The sequence below is a fragment of the Cydia amplana genome, chromosome 18 (assembly GCF_948474715.1).
Source record: "Cydia amplana chromosome 18, ilCydAmpl1.1, whole genome shotgun sequence".
Taxonomy (NCBI): Eukaryota; Metazoa; Arthropoda; class Insecta; order Lepidoptera; family Tortricidae; genus Cydia; species Cydia amplana.
The window spans coordinates 14,042,492-14,062,323 of NC_086086.1; the positions used below are offsets into that span (position 1 = coordinate 14,042,492).

At 35.8% G+C, this 19,832-nt stretch overlaps 1 protein-coding gene and 1 non-coding gene across 2 annotated transcripts in view; one reads left to right on the forward strand and one right to left on the reverse strand.

Annotated features, from left to right (window-relative positions):
- The window catches only part of LOC134656340 (steroid receptor seven-up, isoforms B/C), a gene marked incomplete at its 5' end in the record, with an annotated part of 135,717 nt that overhangs the window by 101,895 nt on the left and 13,990 nt on the right, over positions 1–19,832 (forward strand). The gene's annotated exons all lie outside the window — the stretch shown is intronic.
- Positions 1,230–1,301, reverse strand: Trnat-cgu (transfer RNA threonine (anticodon CGU)). The gene has a single exon. It is a non-coding gene; the product is annotated as a tRNA-Thr (tRNA).

Sequence of the window (19,832 nt, forward strand, 5' to 3'; positions counted from 1 at the left end):
TGGAACTTGCTAACTATGTAAACAAAAGTCACTTAGTAAATTGACATTCAGAGAAAATCTTAATATGGCGGTTTGTTTACATAGTTAGCAAGTTCCATAGAATGACACTTTACGGGAAAGATCCGTGCAGGGCACAATTTATGGTTTATAAGGGCATAAGTGCCGATTGCTAAAAGACCCTTTCTAAAACGGTATGACAGATATGCAAATGAATGCACCCTCGGTAAAAAGACAGGGTACCGTCGGGTGTTCTAATTATTTTGTATTAATACAGATTTATTTATGACCACAGCGACGTTATTTTATCAATCATCAACTTGATATTCGTGTTAAAGTGTCATTCAATAGAACTTGCTAACTATGTAAACAAACCGCCATACTAAAATTGACACTGAATGTCAATTTACTAGTAACTTTTGTTTACATAGTTAGCAAGTTCTATTGAATGACACTTTACTTCGAAATATTATTGCAAAACAAATGAGACTCACTGGCTTAGTTAACAATTATTTTAGGTAAATGGATTGATAACAAATTGCTACAATGAGTAAAAAAACTTTTACGTCACCGCTACGCGAGGAGAAAATCTCACTTCCTGGCCAAGGAAAGACGTAAAACTTTAGACAAACCACGGGCGGTAAATCGTAAAGCCCCAGATCCCATATTTATGGCCCGAACCGAAGCAATCTGGAGCATTCACGAATTCACCTCCCTAGGTACCTATGTAATGTACTACTGCTATTGAGTTGAGACATTCTTGACAGAAAATAACTGTCAGAGTTTCTATTTCAGTTTTCTGTCGACGATTGTCATCTTGGCTAGTCCCCTTGGTTCGTTTGTCTCCCCAAATAAGGGAATTACTAATTACTTGCACCGGCGCGAACCGAATTAAGAGAATAAGGAATGTTTCTCACAATGGGGTTGTTTTATGGCGGTTTTTAATGCAAATATTGTAATTTAATTATAAGCTTCACTTATAATAACTTTGACCTGATATAGGTATAGTATCTACGTATAGTCACCTGCAATAACATGTTACACAAGACAAGATCTTATTTGTAGAGCCATAAGAGCGTGTCATATATTTTTGCGGCCTTGGAAGAGTAACATATTATTGCAGGTGACTACATAAATTCTCGAGTATGTGTATGTAACTTTATGAAACAACAAACTGAAATAGATACCATACTTACACCAAAGAAAATGTGTCTAAACCCACCGGACACCGGTGGCCGAGGCGGGAATCGAACCCGCGTCTTTAGCTTACGCAGCTAACGTCCTGACCACTAGACCACTCGGCTACGGCGGTACCCGTCAAAATCAAAATATAATCAAAATAGTTTTACTAGACAAGTTTACATAAAAAAGAAAAGAGAATAAAATATATAAGAACATGTCAAAAGCCAATTTTTCGCTATGTACTTATTGTATTGGCTATATTGACGGAAATCATCGGTAAAAATAAGTATGAAACATACCAATCAATTAAAAATAAACTAAGTGAAAACAAGCAAACCAAGATAGACGTAAAATCAAAGAGGCCAGCAGACCGTGAGAGACCCCGCCTTATACAGGGTGAAAACCCCCTTGTATTTGTTTCTAATAGGTACGTTTCAGGAACATTCTTAAAAGTTAACCTTTCCTCCTACGGCCCGATTCAAACTTTAAGATACGTCAAAATTAATAGATCTAGAAACGATATGGATTAGATATGTCAGTGTCAAATGTGACGTTTCTTCAAACAAACATGTCACTTTTGACACTGACACATCGATCTAATCCATATCGTTTCTAAATCTATTAATTGACATACCTACCTTTCCTATGCTTAGTACTTCATCCGTCTATTTTTAGACTAAAAATAAAATTAAAATCTTGTATACTTATTTATTTATTTATATGTATATATATTTCGGGGATCTCGGAAACGGCTCTAACGATTTCGATGAAATTTGCTATATGTGGGTTATCGGGGGCGAAAAATCGATCTAGCTAGGTTTTATCTCTGGGAAAACGCGCATATTTGAGTTTTTATATGTTTTCCGAGCAAAGCTCGGTCTCCCAGATATTCGTTATTTAATTTAACAATTAGATAAAAGCTTCCTCAATTTATAAAACCTTTCTCCTTACTAATCATTTATTATACATGCCTTCCTTATCCTTTAATTTACATTCTGCCCCATTAGTAATTCTTTTTTAAATAGCTACCACGCAGGGCACTATAATTTTCTATTAAAAGACTACTCCTTCAAAAAACTTACTACTCGTAGGTACGTGTCTTTGAAAGTACAATCAGCAGCAGAAGTTGCTAAGCGGGCGGAGTGTTCAAAATGACCTTAACACGCTCTTATCCTCTTAACAATTAAGTCGCGTCAAGATCATTTTGGACACCTGGTCCGCTTAGCACAGCTGCTGACTGTACGCGGAAATATCTCAACTACGAACCAAACCACGCTGTATAAAATAAATACACATCGTCTGTGGGTCTGTTTGCTCATTAGAGGTACAGTTGACATTGGCTATTTTATCGTTATTATTAAATCTAATAGGCTAACATTCTGCGTTAATATAAAAGGCATTTGCATCTATCTGCGTTTGAGGTGTCAGTTGTGATTTATCCCTAATTTTATGGTTCTTATAGTTCGTTTCTGGTTATAGTAATGAGGTTTTAGAATGATGGTGTGTATAAAAGGTTTAATATTGTTAGATTGCCTGCTGTTTTATACCTATTTCCCGTTCTGGTAGAACATAAATACTTAATACTTATGTCTTTTTAGAACTAATGTGAATCATGATTTATGTAGAGGGAAATCATCGCTCGAATTGGCAAGATCGATTCAGAAATGTTGATTTCTGTTTTTCGCGGTAGGCACTCTGATTTCCATTTATTACATTCTTCTTCATGATTTAGGTAATGATACATAGACATGGACTAGAAGTCGAAGTGGTCGCCATGGCCGAAATCGGCCGGAAGGAGGAGGAAGGATCATTATCATCACATAGACATACACCCATAATTATTAGCTGACCTAACGACTGTCATGAATATGCAGCCTCGATAGTATTGAGTATCGTTTTGTCGGCTAAGTAACCAGTTCGTGTATGTACTGTACACCTCTATTTCCAACTAAAGTGATGATCCCATATTATGATACACATGTCAATGTTCACCTATGTTCACCCCTTGTTAGCTAAGGAGTGTCATGATCATGAATATGCAGCCTCGATAGTATTGAGTACTTATTGTTTTGTCGGCTAAGTAACCAGTACGGCTACCATCAGTTTGGCACTGACATAAACGCCATCGAGGACGTAATTTACTTTCTATACATCTCGCTCGTACTCACATATTAGTGCGAACGAAATGTATAGAAAGTAAATTACGTTCTCGATAGCGTATATGTCAGTTTTGACACTGTCAGTGATTCATGGTACGGGTTCAGTTCGTGTATGAACACCTCTATTTCTCACTAAAGTGATGATCCCATATGATACACATGTCAATGTCCACCCCTTGTTAGCTGACCTAACGAGTGTCATGAATATGCAGTCTCAATTAACACACACCTCCCATGTCGGTTTGTCTGCAGTTTCATTCTAGAGGAAGCCTGGATTTTATTTTTATTCTTATACATAATTAGGTTTCATTTTAACATTAATTTTTCACTTGTAAAAACGACATGTAATTTCTGCTGGAAACCGCAAGCTTTATTCATTCTTAGATGAGAAAATAATGTGTCATAATGTATATACAGTTTTCGCTAGCTATCGCCCTAGATAACTAAAATAAAACCGATTAATCTTTACCGAATTCGCTGCAATTGCGACATACTAATTAATTTCAAAAGATGACTATGACAATAACTAAGTAGTATACATGTGTCACTCATTCCATTTGTTTTCTTTTCTATGAACACTTTTGACGATTGCAACTGATGGTAAATTGATTTTACACATTTGTCGTCTTAAAACTTCCATCAAAATACTTTTGAATAGAAGATGCGATACGAGATTGAATTATTTAAAAATTATACGAGTATTACGGATTACCTTTACAAATCAAATATTATTCCAACAAGTATTTAATATTTGATTATCAAAAGATTATCGCTGTAATCATTTACGATCTTACTAAATATTTTTCAATATATATTACCATCCACAGAATGTTTATTTAATATATTCTATATAAATACCGTCACAAATTACTTTTTATTTTATTCATCACTCTAATAAACGTCAAATCACTTTCTCAATTTAAAAAAAACCGGCCAAGTGCGAGTCGGACTCGCGCACGGAGGGTTCCGCACAATCAACAAAAAATAGAGCAAAACAAGAAAAAAAACAAGCAAAAAAACGGTCACCCATCCAAGTACTGACCGCGCCCGACGTTGCTTAACTTCGGTCAAAAATCACGTTTGTTGTATGGGAGCCCCACTTAAATCTTTATTTTATTCTGTTTTTAGTATTTGTTGTTATAGCGGCAACAGAAATACATCATCTGTGAAAATTTCAACTGTCTAGCTATCACGGTTCGTGAGATACAGCCTGGTGACAGACGGACGGACGGACGGACGGACGGACGGACAGCGGAGTCTTAGTAATAGGGTCCCGTTTTTACCCTTTGGGTACGGAACCCTAAAAAGAAAAGAAGTAGCGCTGGTAACACTAAATTTTGACGTACAGTAAAGCTGAGAATACACTATACCTAAAATATTATTTAGAACACTAGGCTTTAAACACATTATGGACAAGAATTAGAGAAAAAACATACAAAAACAAGCTTATTACTCCGAATTTGTATAAATATTCATAAGCATTCTAGGAGAGTTAGACTAAGCTAAATTGGCAGCGATTTTGTTAGCACAAACTGTGCAAGTGTTACCTATTTTAAACGTCAAACTTCTATGAAATTCTTCTTTTTTATATTTAAGAGCTGTGCTCTTGTCGGTGAAGCAATCTCCAACTCGTCCGGTCCTCTGCCAACTCTTTAACCTTCTGGTATGAAATTATGACGTTTAAAATGCTTGGTGCTTTAGTTGGAGCTTAGAGCAATTATTGTACTAGCAAAATTATAATAGACCAAACCATAGATTTATAAGGCACAGATGGAGTGTTCGTACATACGATGTGAAGCCATTTCAAGTGCGACGTCACGTCGCACTCGTGTCACCGTATTCGAACCGCCCTGGCAGTTCTCAAGGTCAAATTGATTTGTGTACACCCCCGTTTAAAAATCAAAAACACAGGAAAGATGGTTGTTTGTGCAGTGAATGGGTGTCACAACGCATCATATTATTATAAAAAACAAACAGACTGACATTACATTTCACGCGTAAGTATCGAGTTTAATGTGATATTTTTACGTGATCGTAAATACAAAAATCCTAAGTTTCTTCAGCCGCCATTTCTTATAAATGTTGCCAGTGTAGTGATTTTTTTCCTCAAAATGAGACATGACGTTTACATTCTAAAATAAATACGCTTAATTGAAGTTCCTTGTATAATTGCATACAAAATATTTATTTTTAAGTATTTCATTATTTTATTTCGTTTCATGTATTATTTTTATTTATTTTGTGCACATTTTAAATAAAAATAGCGAAATGTATCCGTTTTTTTATTGAAAACTTATTTCACAAAGTACAGAAATGCAAAAAATCCTGAAAAGGAACATAAAAAGCTTTTGCTACAAAATCAAATGTACACACATACAAATAATTAATAACCAAGTGTTAAGGATGTGGTTAAAATACTTAAAATACCCCACTTTGAGAGAAATATCTATATACTGGCAACACGTTTTTGTATTTATGTGTGTGTTGCTGAGCGTAAAACACGAGCCTCGCACGCACACATCGATCGAGTTTCGGCTTCACTTTTGACAGGTCAGCCGTATGGGGACTATCTGTCTATGCGTTATTCGTTTAAGGACCAAACTGTCTTAGGCAGAGAATTTCTATGTGCAACCTTAATTTTGGTCGCATAGTTATTTCGTTCAATCGTAAACCTCAAACCCAACAAGACTCCAAAAGATTGTAACAAAAGCAATATCATGTATTTCACACAAACACTTCTCGTGTACATCAGCTTTAAATTTGGTCGCATAATTGCTACTGAGCTAGTGGTTTCGTAACATCGTAAACCGCAGCGCCCGGTAGCGCCACCCGCCGCTTTATTTATGTACCGATGCCGCGATAACACCATTGTGTGCACGCACCTTAGGTATAGGGTTTCGCGCCTTTTTAGTGTGCGGCCTGCCTTATACGGCGGAGAAATTTGTTTAGTATGTGGTTGAGATTGTTTTGCGATTTAAGTTGTGGTGTAGTTTTTTTAATTAATTAAATGTACCTACCTACTGAGCAAACCAATTGTTTCTTCGAATTAAAAAAAAAAATTATATGTACCTATATGAGAATTTCTTGGTTGTAAATATCATCAGTGTTAAGCTGACATATATAGATAAGATAAGATAAAATTTATTGTATAACTGTGTACAAATATGTTGTGTATGTTTGCTAACGTCTGCGTAACATACTTTCTATAGGTACCTACATTTCGCTCGCACTAATATGCCAGTATGAGTGAAATGCATAGGTAGAAAGTAAGTTACGCTCACGCTCAAAACTGTCAAACTGGTGGTAGCAGTACAGGTTTCAAATCGATGAAGTTTCTAGAGAAATACCTCAAGATTGCTTATAAAATATTTAGCAATGTGATCTAAAAAGCGCTTGGATATAGCTGGTCAACCAAATCTTAAAAAAGCGGCCAAGTGCGAGTCGGACTCGCCCATGAAGGGTTCCGTATTTAGGCGATTTATGACGTATAAAAAAAAAACTACTTACTAGATCTCGTTCAAACCAATTTTCGGTGGAAGTTTACATGGTAATGTACATCATATATTTTTTTTAGTTTTATCATTCTCTTATTTTAGAAGTTACAGGGGGGGGGACACACATTTTACCACTTTGGAAGTGTCTCTCGCGCAAACTATTCAGTTTAGAAAAAAATGATATTAGAAACCTCAATATCATTTTTGAAGACCTATCCATAGATACCCCACACGTATGGGTTTGATGAAAAAAAAATTTTTGAGTTTCAGTTCGAAGTATGGGGAACCCCAAAAATTTATTGTTTTTTTTCTATTTTTGTGTGAAAATCTTAATGCGGTTCACAGAATACATCTACTTACCAAGTTTCAACAGTAATAAGTAAGTTTCTTATAGTTTCGGAGAAAAGTGGCTGTGACATACGGACGGACAGACGGACAGACGGACAGACAGACAGACATGACGAATCTATAAGGGTTCCGTTTTTTGCCATTTGGCTACGGAACCCTAAAAAGGCGCGAAATTAAAATTTTCTATGGGACGATATCCCTTCGCGCCTACATTTTTCAAATTTGCCGCCTGTTTCTACTGTCAAGATCTAGTTGACCAAGTATATTTCAAAAACTCTGTGGACTGAACTTACTGCGCCTTAACGATTTCACCGCGAAGCGTCACAACACGTTCCTGTGCCCTTTGGGTGACCTTTCTTCCATTTTTATGACCCTTCTGAACTTTTCGGGACAGATAGAGCTCATAATTTTCGCTAAAGGTCAAATCAGTATCTATCTTTAATAGGGAATTTTACAACTAGGTATGTAGGTATTTGACCTCGTAATTTGAAAACGACTTCTCTTATTACGATGAACTGGGTACAACGATGAAAATTGTAGGTCGTGTCTTAGTACAATATGAGTCTGTAGGAGTACAATACAATACTCTTTGTTGCACACCTCATTACAGAAAACAATACAAATAATACAGAAGAGGTTAAACAACAGGCGGTCTTATCGCTAAAAAGCGATTTGATGTAATGAGGAGTATTTAATGTTATAGCGACTACCGGTTATAATGACCATAATCCATCGGTCTCTTCGATGTCGTATATCGGTTTCGACTATATAAAGCTAGTTTTTACTGTAAAATTTACGCATATTTTATTTATAGTTTACCTCATAATTGTTGTTATAGTGTTGCCACAATAAACTTTAGAATTCATCTTAATGAAGGCTTTCATAAAAATGATGACACTCTGCGAGAATTTCTACGCTTACTTATTGTTTATTTGTAATATTCCTATACAATATGGACTGCATTATCGCATCTTACAGGAACAGCAGCCTGTCACCAAAAAAACATAATTTTGTAAAGACTACAAATTGACACTGGCTTTGTAATTTTTTCTTGACAACGCGCGCATTAGGGCACGCGACAATACTGTCAAATACCCCGCAGGACATCGCAAAAAACACGAAAAAAAAACCCTATTGTGGCGCCTCACAAAACCTATTTACAAATACTTCGCTCCCGCCCACTCAGAAGGTGTTTATTTAAAATTTTCGGGGCACAATACGATTGTCGCCTTTTTCTTTTCGCGCCATTTAAAGTTATTCGGGACCATTAGGATGACGCGCGAGTTTTGCAACTGTCAAAATCGTCCGATTTCACCTCTGCTACATTCATAAAGTCTACAAAATGTTGCCTTTATGTCTTCGAGATAAGGTTCATTTTAAGAGCATTTTTAGCGTCTATTCCATAGATTGTGTTTTTTTTTCGGACATGTGTATACTGTGTATAGTGTTAAATTTGTGCCTATTGAGGCTTTTGTAAGGAAAGGGATTTATACGCTTACTATAATGTTCATTATTGGAAATAAACTGTATGGTCTAATGCGTCTATTGATGACACAATGCCATAAACATGACAGTTTTCATCTACCTTTAAAATATAGCAGATACTACAGAGTAGTACAGTCAGAAGCAATAGTAGCTAAGCGGGCGAGGTGTTCAAAATGATCTTGATGCAACTTTATTGTTAAGAGAATAAAAGCGCGGCAAGGTAATTTTGAACACCTCGCCCGCTTAGCAACTTCTGCTGCTGACTGTACCTTAGGCTGTTTTATGGGATAAAAAAAAGTTTACTTGTTACCTAACAGAGGAAAGAACTGTATAAATGTAATGTTGCCTTCGTTTTGGTGTCTCTAGAAACCGAAAAAAAATTATTATTTTCGTATACCAAATACATACTAAAATGTCAATCCTACTGTTCCAAACTAAATACCCAATCGTCATCCTATTGTACCAATTTTAATAAATGCCCTTATCGTGATTCGAATCCAGGTCCATAGATTCATTACCAACTAGGCTATACATACTGCTTGTCAAAACATCACAACACAAATCTATCACAGAAATCACAGATTCATCAGAGAAATACAGGCATTCAAGCTGTTATCAAGTCTATAAGACCACTAACCCGGGGTTAAGCGGTTAAACCGTTAAGTGCTAATTGTACTGGTAACCATGGTAACTCCAGGTTTAACCCGGGGCGTTAGTAGAATGGTGCAATTAAAGATTGTAGGTACTTTTTAACCCCCGATGCAAAAGAGCGGGGTGTTATAAGTTTAACGTGTCGTGGTATCGTAGCTCCCAAACGGATGAACCGATTTTCGTTTAGTTTTTTTTTTTGTATCATAGATAATTTTATCCCGAGTGTTCTTAGCCATGTTTTATGAAAATCTGTTCAGCCGTTTGAAGATCACCAGCTCTTATCTTATAGTCGGGGGGTTTTTTAAATTTATTAATTTTGGTTAGGTTATCTGACCTAATAAAGACAAAACAAACACGCGTACAAATAAGAAGCTACTTACATCGATCTCCATTTCCTCGCACAAAGCAACTAGGTCACTCGCGTCGGTGTCACAAAGTGTCCCGAAGTGTCGACAAGTGTCAAGTGTCAGCGTCAGTGTCGAGATAGGTCCAGCCATAATGGCGGGGTGTGATTGTGTTCGGTATTCAGATGTTTCGAACTTTGTGCCTGTGTTGAACTTTCACCTTTCAGGTCAAAGTCACCTCAGTTTTTTCTGTTTTGTTGAGGGATAGAGGATTTAATTAGACTCAGATTATTTAGGTTTCATTGTTTATTTACGTGTAATAGGTACGTGTATGTTAATGTCTTGGCCAGATCATAGATTTGACCATTTCATGATATGGCGATCGTTTGGCCACATCATCAAAAAATCAAACCTAAACTACTAACCATACCATCATGAAGTGATCAATTCCAAAATGGCATTTCACGAAATGATCAAAATCCGTGAGCTGGCATGAAATAAATATATCTATGAAGACTTTAATCGTAAACAAAATGTAGGTAGTTAAATACAAAGGTTAACATATTAACATTCATATTTTTAACAAGTTTGCTACTAAAGTGTCATTCTACCTATCATAGGAACTCTGTATTAACAACGCAACCTAATTGTGTTTGGGGATTTTAGAAATGTCTCGATGAGTATTAGTTGTCCGTGGAAAGAAAAGTCCAGTCAGCGATAAAAGCTTGTACCAATAATTATTTTTTGCCAAAAACTTATATTTCTGCAACTTTTGTATGGCAAACAACGTTACAGACTGCCTGATATGTTACCTTAAATTCTTCTCAAACAATTTCATACTTAAGTAAAGATCCTATGATAAATGCGGCCATATAAACCGTGTGATTTAAGCATACTTTAAACTTAATCTTGCACAGTACCGATACTCCATCGTAAGACAGCTAATTCTTCCGCATACTTCTGAACAACATATGACCGACTAAAAACACACCTTATATCTTTGCAATATGGCTTATAACGAGTCAGTTAACTGTGTGTGCCTTCTTAGGTTGTTCCTATATGCCTTCAACCAGTACACGTGACCCCAACATACGTGACAAGTATTTCTAAACAGAGACCACGGTAAAAATGGTTATTACGAGGAGCCCTCCTATCATGGGTACCTAAGTCATTCTACAAGCGCAAAGCAAAGATGAGTCGGTATATGGGTAGACATTTTTATTGTATATATGTAGATTGCATTTTATTGCTTCACTAGCGACCCGCCCCGGCTTCGCACGGGTTAACAAGTTATAAATAAACCTTCCTCTTGAATCACTCGAACTATTAAAAAAAACGCATCAAATTCCGTTGCGTAGTTTTAAAGATCTAAGTATACATACAGACAGACAGACAGCGGGAAGCGACTTTGTTTTATATTATGTAGTGATGAAAAACAAACGAAAACGCGCTCATTCAACAGTCACGGTTCGCTTGTGAAAATCTTCGATCTTTCAAAGTCAGGCTGTGCGAGCAGGACATCGCTATATAAGTCCATAGGGGGTCCCTGTCGCACACAGTGTGATAACCAAACTCACCCAAAGTCTGCGCTGGCGCATCCGCGCAAGTTTACGACGTCATTAACGTTATCACGCCGCGCAGCTTAGGACCTAGGACCTAACTTAGGACTTATCGCTTGTCTTTAGGTCCTGTTTTATTTTGTGCGGTACTGTTTTGTTAAGGGTTAGGTTGATTCCCGGAAGTACCGTAGAGTTTCTTATCTTCACCTGGGTTTTGACACTTTTCCTAAAAAATCTCTCAAATTTGAAAGCATTTTAATCCGTTAAGGCGAAAAAACGTTTTTTAGTGTTCCTAACTATCAGTATTCACAATTGAAACTTTGAATTTCATTGGTTAAGTTGGTAAAAAATGGCCTCAAAGGCAATAGGCGATGTTTGGGTATTTTTCCCAATCTTCGCCTACGGCATGCTTTACCGCTAATAATACACTTTTCTGTGACTAACACATGTTAAGTCGTATCTATTTGGAATGTGCTACTATACTATGAACCTTAATTACACCAGACTAGCCATATTTTAAAAAAACGGTGTAGTAGGCGAAGTTTGGTAACAGTCTGAAGTTGGTTTCATACATTTTCTATAACGAAGCTAGGGCTGCCAAAAATTAACCAACATGCCAAATAAAGGGGAGTAATGGTTTATAAGTATAAAAATTATAATTTTTAACAAAAATATTTAATATTTAAACCTGGCTCGCTGAGCAACTTCTGTTGCTGACTGTACAAAAATATTTAAATTTGGAAACAAGTAATGCCATCCACCACCAATAGGGTATTTGACTACTAGTCAAATCAGTTTCTTTTTTCGAACTGTCAAAACGATTTTGCTACTATGGGGTTTATTATGTAACATTAGCATGTGACGTCACAATCAAGTTACCTATTGTTTATAGTTTTATACCGGTTTTAAAATATAAATTGTGTCTAAAAAATAACTGCTGTCTACGTTTCTCTATTAACCTTATGATGCTTTATTTCATGCATGGTGTAAAATAATTTATTTGAAATACTTACAGTCAAATACCCTATTAATGTGGTAAAACAAATTTGACAACCCTAGGGGTAGGCGAAATTTGGCAACAAGATGGACGCAAAGTACCTTCACCAATGTTTTATCCAATTGTGACTTCTAAACGTAAGCTAGCCATTAAATAATAGTTTCATATGAAAAAGAAATAGTTATAGTATATAATCCTGTAAAGAGTTTAACATTACCTGGTCTGTATCACTGTTAAAAACCGAAGTTCAAACACTGGCTTAAAAAAACGTGTGGTCGGCGTCGCGAAAAAACCTCACTGAACGTAAACTGTGTGAAGTTAGCCGCAGATTGTTCGAAGAATGTTGACACCCGTAAAAAATACTTTGTATTTAGTAGTTTTATGTAAGGCTTACATTAGAAACATTTTGTTAATGGCAACTTTTGTCAAAGTAGGCGAAAATAGGGAGCCCAGACAAAGATACGAAACTCTACGGTACTAAGTATAGTTAAAGTGCTTATATAAAATTACTCTTTATACCTACATACAAAATTTTAGAAACTCGTATTTATTTACGGAGTTGTACATGGTTAGTTTTGGTTCATGGTTTGCTAAAAGATATTAAGATATTATGTCGTTAAAATTTAAACTTAAACCAAAACAAGATTAGACTTTGCAGGGATGCTTTAAATATTTAACTGTTTTATTTATGGTACCATTTTCAATGATACATATTTAAGTATATTAAAAAGAAAATCATACAGCAAATTCAAATTAAGTAATTCAACTCAAAATCATAAGGCCTACAGCGAAAAACAAAAATCGTTATTATTATTATTTTGCTTAACCCTCTGACCGCGTCTTTCTTGCCAATAATTTATTTCTGTTATGATATGATATAATGTATACTTACTTGGTCAACCAGATCTTAACAGTAGAAAAAGGCGGCAAATTTGAAAAATGTAGGCGCGAAGGGATATCGTCCCATAGAAAATTTGAATTTCGCGCCTTTTTTTACTGCAAGATTTGGTTGACCAGCTATACATTTGCAAAGCTATTTCTATTGTCTATGTTCGTTCACATTTCCTACAGCGTTCGTTCACATTTCCTTCTAAAATTCATATTTTAAAAACGCATCAGTTAATTATTCCCCCGTACAACAGATGGCGTGTTAGATTTGAATAACAAAGAACTGACCGCTCGCCGCGTCGGAAAAACGAAAGATTGACACCGAGAGGGCGCTGCGACACATTCCTATCGAAATCTTCCATCTCTTTCAAACCAGTGTAAGCTTGAACCCGAAAAGTGAGAGCAATATACGTAATAAGGTTTCACTTTTATACTGGTTTATCTGTGGCCTGTACAAATGCTCGCTTGTACTTTTTAATATGTGGCAGCTCATACGACCATGCTATTTTTTAAAATGTTGTAAGTATGACTATACTAGAATACACATACGACATTTTGATTTAATTTGGAATGGATGAGCTCATACGTTAAAAAGCATAATGTCATATGTGACCATAATTAAATCAACATTTGAACCCTTTTGGAGTGAATGGTTTGAATTTAAATGGGATCCGCAAGTGTTTGAAGAGTTGATTAGATTTGGAGGAATTTATTACGATTTAAAAAAGGATTTTCGATTTTTTTGTGTTGTCGCGACGGTGCGACCTTTTAATTTGAACAAATAGTGTAATGGCATACATGGGTGATCAATTACTTAAAGCAATATATATTATGTACCTATTTTGTAACTGAAAGCATTCAAAGTTTTAAAAAAATTGAAAAAACGAATTACCTAGGTACTACAAAAAGTTTTTGAACATTGAGAAAAATAATATATCATTGACTATGTATAAATACTTACTAAAACAGATTGATTTTAATAAATTTTTGTTATAAACTTTCGAAAAAATTAAATGGCAATGGAAAAAGCACAATAACTGTCATTATTTTTACACTTTTCACTATGTTACGATCTATTATTACCTGGAATAATGTTATCAAGTTATTTAATCGATATACGGAAGCATTGAAGATCATAAACCACTGAACGACCATCATATGTACTTGATCGCCCTCAAAATCTACGATAACGTCGAAATGTCACGCGACAGACAATGCCGTGCCGTTCAAGAGCCGATATCCGCCCAAAGAGCTAGTCAACAAAACCAGAAATCTTTGTATTCTTATTAGCTTCTATGCCACCGTGATAAGGTTGCCTTTTGATTGATTTTTTTATCGTTTATCGTGGTTTTTAAAGTGAGTGTCAAGAGCGCGCTGATCTCCCAGCGCCCTCTATGAGGACGTGATTAAACCGCGAATGTCAAAGTGCAGAGATCGGCCCTTTTAAAGCAATAGGACAATGGGGATTATACTCCAGATTTGTTTGAAACTGAGTTCGATAGTCGGTTGGGTACTGGCGGTCTAGCATGAGTTGCGTTCTCGCGCGCGAGTCCATACTTGAAGTCGCGCAAGATGTATGGAGTCGCGCGCGAGAACGCAACTCATGCTAGACCGCCTGAGGTAAATGGGCGTATGAGAAGTTTGATCAAAACTGTGCAAAATGCCCGGATTTTTTTTTCTATGTAAGTAAGTACACGTATAAGAACTGTTAAATAGAAACGGGTAGTTCAGGACTTCAGGATGAAAAAATAATTAAAATTAAACGAACAGAATCTTATATAAATAGGTATGTACCTATACCTATTTGGGGATCAACAATGTATGTACCTTTGTGATACTACCCTCTAGCGCTCAGACCTCAAAACTTGCCAACTCAAATTTAATGCAATATGTCAAAATAAAGTTTCAAAATTGAATGGAACGAAAGACCTTATTTTAGGCCTAGGGCCTGAGATACACTTGTAAGTTTTACTTACGTAAATGGTTCATTATCTCATTCTAGCAAATAGCTTTGTCCCTACTTATGTAAGTAAAACTTACAAGTGTATCTTAGGCAGTAATTTTAGTGAAGCCACATGCCACATCGCCGTCAGTAGTCGGCATCGATTCCATGGCCATAGTTCATCCATCACCCATAACCGCTCGCCGGCGGCGGGGCATTGTTCACATGATTACGACGCCATTGTTCTATTTTTCTTCAGTTTTTGGATAGTTTGGAGTCCTGGCTTGCACAGTATTAGTAGTAGTAAACTCTTTGTTGTATAAAAAGACATAATATTAAAAATAACATACAATTAGCAAGAAGTACAAAGGCGAACTTATCCCTTTGAGGGATCTCTTCCAGTGAAAAGAGGGTGACAAAACAAATGTAGCAAAATGTACAACAAGGTACCAGAAAGACAAAGGATATAAATACATACAAAATTTATAGGAGAAACATATATTCCTCACAGTTTACTACCGTAAAAGTATAAAACTTTGCCCACTGCATCACAGTTCAGTTAAAGCGAAATAATTTAAAAGTAGTTACAGATACCAAACCAAAACCGTCAAATCGAAACCAACCCAAACTCTACGACATTCACAAACATATTGCCAACTGTACAATTTATACATACGTGGCACAATATTGCCAACCGTACATACGTGGCATTATCCGACTACACCGAACGGGATGGCCACTGTCCGAGTTGGAAACTAACGCAGGGCTGTCGACGCGGGGAAATTAAAAAAACGTCGTTGTTCAGTTCTGACAGTTGCGTATTAGTCTGTAAAGTTTCATCTGGATAATGTTAAACTGGTATTAACTGGGAGTAGTTTCTCTGTACGATTATATTTACGAGTGTCTATCGCATGTTTAACTAGACATCGCAACAATACCTATTAGAACTGAATAAAAGGCATAAAACAGTAGTAAATATATTTGATTTCATTTTGAGTCGATCGTCTTTAACTGTCATTTTACATTTTGGTATTCATTAAACAAATCTAAATATACTAAATATCTGTATTATAATGTTCTTTAGTAGTTGAACATCATAATCTATACCTAATCATTCATTTGGTTACTTGTTCTGTTCGTAAGTATGTAATTGTTCATTTTATCTTTCAAAGAGTGTAATTAATAACAAGTAACAACCTAAAAATACTATTGACACACCCATTTTCCGATAACACATGTACTCAATGCACGAAATAAAAAAATAAAAAAGCGCCTGTCAACCCTACTGGCTGATGGGGTGAAATAAAGCCTGCCTACACGGCGAATGGAGTGAAAAAATTCCAGTTCAAAAAGCCACGCTACACGGTACACGACCGACAAAAAAGCATTGTCAGTGGTTATGTATGTGGCCAGTGTTTTGTCTTTCAAACGGTCTAGGTTGTCTATTATGTTCAGTCAGAAGCAAAGAAAATGGGTACATTTCATGTAGAATTTTAAATCAAAATACATTGTTTTTGAGACTATAGATGGTCAAACCAATTTGTCAGTAAATAGGAACAAAAAAAACTATAGTCATCCTTTTCTTTTGGGTGCTAGTTAGGGTATGCTCTCGGGAATTCCCGAGACTGATTTTGCTAGTACTAATGTAAAACAAAGATAGTATGATTCTCTCTGTCTATGTTTGAAATGAGACAGTTCTTTGACAAACTATATATTAAACGCACATTCATAATTAAAAATAGGAAAAAAAAAATTTGGTGGTAATTTAAAAAGGTTTGGTTAACTTTTTGGTTTTTCGAAAGATCATTTTGAATCAACGTATTATATTAGATGTTATCTACGTATAGGTATCGGTTACCGAGGATTTAAATCTATTTCTAACAATGCAAATACATAATAATACACGTCCTTTTGTTAATCCATCTCGATCCTCCCCACACATCACCCAAAATTTTAAAAACCGCACAAAATCATACAGTATTAATTTAATAATACGGTAATCGCCTTTTGTTCTGGTTGTAAAACGATATAACACTGATATTTATCAATAGGTAGCCATCAGAGGGTGCTCTGAAGCCCGGGGGACCCGACCGACAGCTTTTGAGCTTTTGACGCGTGTCGAAACACGATACTGGCTGAACCCTCATTACCGTTGCCTACTTAATTAAATAATAAAAAAAAGAAAAACGTCAACGCGCCGTTTATTTTTTAATGAAATCAGCGTTCGGTTTTTGAAAGGACCGTGTGGCTAACCGTAGTGGGCATGCGGGTGCCTTAGGCGTTTTTAGATACAGTCATTTGCTTTGATGAAGACGTATTCCTATCTGTTTTTTCGTAATTCTTAATGCATATAATAAGTACGTATATGATTATTATTACAGTGCACGAGTAAGATTATTGGTAGGTATATGCAAATTTCCCGTTGGTTGACTTTCACTTTTATTTCACATTTTATTTAGTCCTAAAATGCAAAATAATGAATTTATTCAGTGTTACTTCATAATTACCGACGGTAAATATGTCTTTTTATAATTTATTGTAGATTTTTTAAAGTAGATGTTCAAAAGTAAAGTTTGAGACGTCAAGAAACCTTTATTAATTACCTTAGTATAAATACCTTACTTCAGTTGGGATACAATTTATACCGCCAATAATTTAAATACTTAGACCTTACTTTTTTACATACAATAAGTATTATACCATAACATTAGGGTGTTTCACTTTTGTATGGAGAAAAAAAAGTTGTGATATTTTTCCTGACTTTGCTCACCAATCGGGTCTCTCCACTCTAAAAACTATCTATTTAAATTTTCATAATAATCGATTAACGTTTAAAGGTTGCACAAATTGAAAATGTGGAGGGAGAACCCCGTACATTGCGCAAAAAATAACTATTTTTTTTAATAACAAAATAGAATGACGAACTGATACTAAAATCTAATGAAAAAACAATTTTGCGTCTAAAACACGATAAAACCACTTTTCCTTTGGAAACAGGTGGAAAAACTGAAAAATCTTAATTAGAACATTTATCGAGTAACCAATATCCATGTTAACTACTAATTTTAAAATTGATTTATATGTAGAAGGTTCAGTATCACACTACTCACCGCTTTGATGGTAGCCGCTTAAACCATTTTCTACCCTCCGATGTAGAGTCGTTGGTTATTTGAGAAAACTTTGTTGATGTTGTGCAACCTCTAAATATTCACAGATTTTGATTTTTTTTGGTATATAATATTTTTTAATCAGGAAGAACCAGAATTCGAGCAAAGTCAGATGAAAATCGAAAATTCGGAAAAATGAAACACCCTACATAACATGCACAGATAAGATACAAAGCCTGACACTTGAACATCAAAAACAAAAGCCTGTAATAGGATTGCGACACCGTGAAAAAAAAAGAAAATGGCGTCGAGGGGTGTCGGCGCGACTCAGCACTTTGCGGAATAAGCCGCGAAAACCCAATTTGACGCCTCGATTAACCCCCATTTGCGATTGATTTTTAGTTTTAAGGTCATTTTCTAAGGGTTTATATTCATATTTATTTATTGCAACCATGGTTATTATAGATACTAGCGACCCGCCCGGCTTCGCACGGGTTAACAAATTATAGATAAACCTTCCTCTTGAATCACTCTATCTATTTAAAAAAACCGCATCAAAATCCGTTGCGTAGTTTTAAATATCTAAGCATACATACAGACAGACAGCGGGAAGCGACTTTATTTTATACTAATATGTAGTGATTACAAGATCAGGGTAGTTCAACAAGCACCCTGTAAGGGTATAGGGCAATATTGGGTTAGTAAATAGGTACAGAAGCTTCAATCGAATCCATCTTACAAATTCACAATTAGCAACTAGATAAACTTTAATGGCGTTATACATAAACGCTTGTCGAATCTAACAAGCCCTTGATAATCGTTTGTCCTTTTCCCTTACTAGTATTTTCACATTTACATATCTATTTGATACCAGATTTATAACAGCGTGTCTTTCACCATGGGGCTTTAAATGAAAGGTTCGATTATAGGCAAAACTCGCAAAACTGATCTACATTTACTATGAAACCAACCCCGAAATAAATAAAAATTGGCTCTTCCATAGATAATATCGACATTTGATCAGCCAAAATGTATGAAACAGTCAAAACTTTTTCGCGATTTCCGCTTTTTAGGGTTCCGTAGCCAAATGGCAAAAAACGGAACCCTTATAGATTCGTCATGTCTGTCTGTCTGTCCGTCTGTCTGTCCGTCTGTCTGTCCGTCTGTCTGTCCGTCTGTCTGTCCGTCCGTATGTCACAGCCACTTTTCTCCGAAACTATAAGAACTATACTGTTGAAACTTGGTAAGTAGATGTATTCTGTGAACCGCATTAAGATTTTCACACAAAAATAGAAAAAAAAACAATTAATTTTTGGGGTTCCCCATACTTCAAACTGAAACTCAAAAATTTTTTTTTCATCAAACCCATACGTGTGGGGTATCTATGGATAGGTCTTCAAAAATGATATTGAGGTTCCTAATATCATTTTTTTCTAAACTGAATAGTTTGCGCGAGAGACACTTCCAAAGTGGTAAAATGTGTCCCCCCCCCCCTAACTTCTAAAATAAGAGAATGATAAAACTAAAAAAAATATATGATGTACATTACCATGTAAACTTCCACCGAAAATTGGTTTGAACGAGATCTAGCAAGTAGTTTTTTTTAATACGTCATAAATCGCCTAAATACGGAACCCTTCATGGGCGAGTCCGACTCGCACTTGGCCGCTTTTTACGAT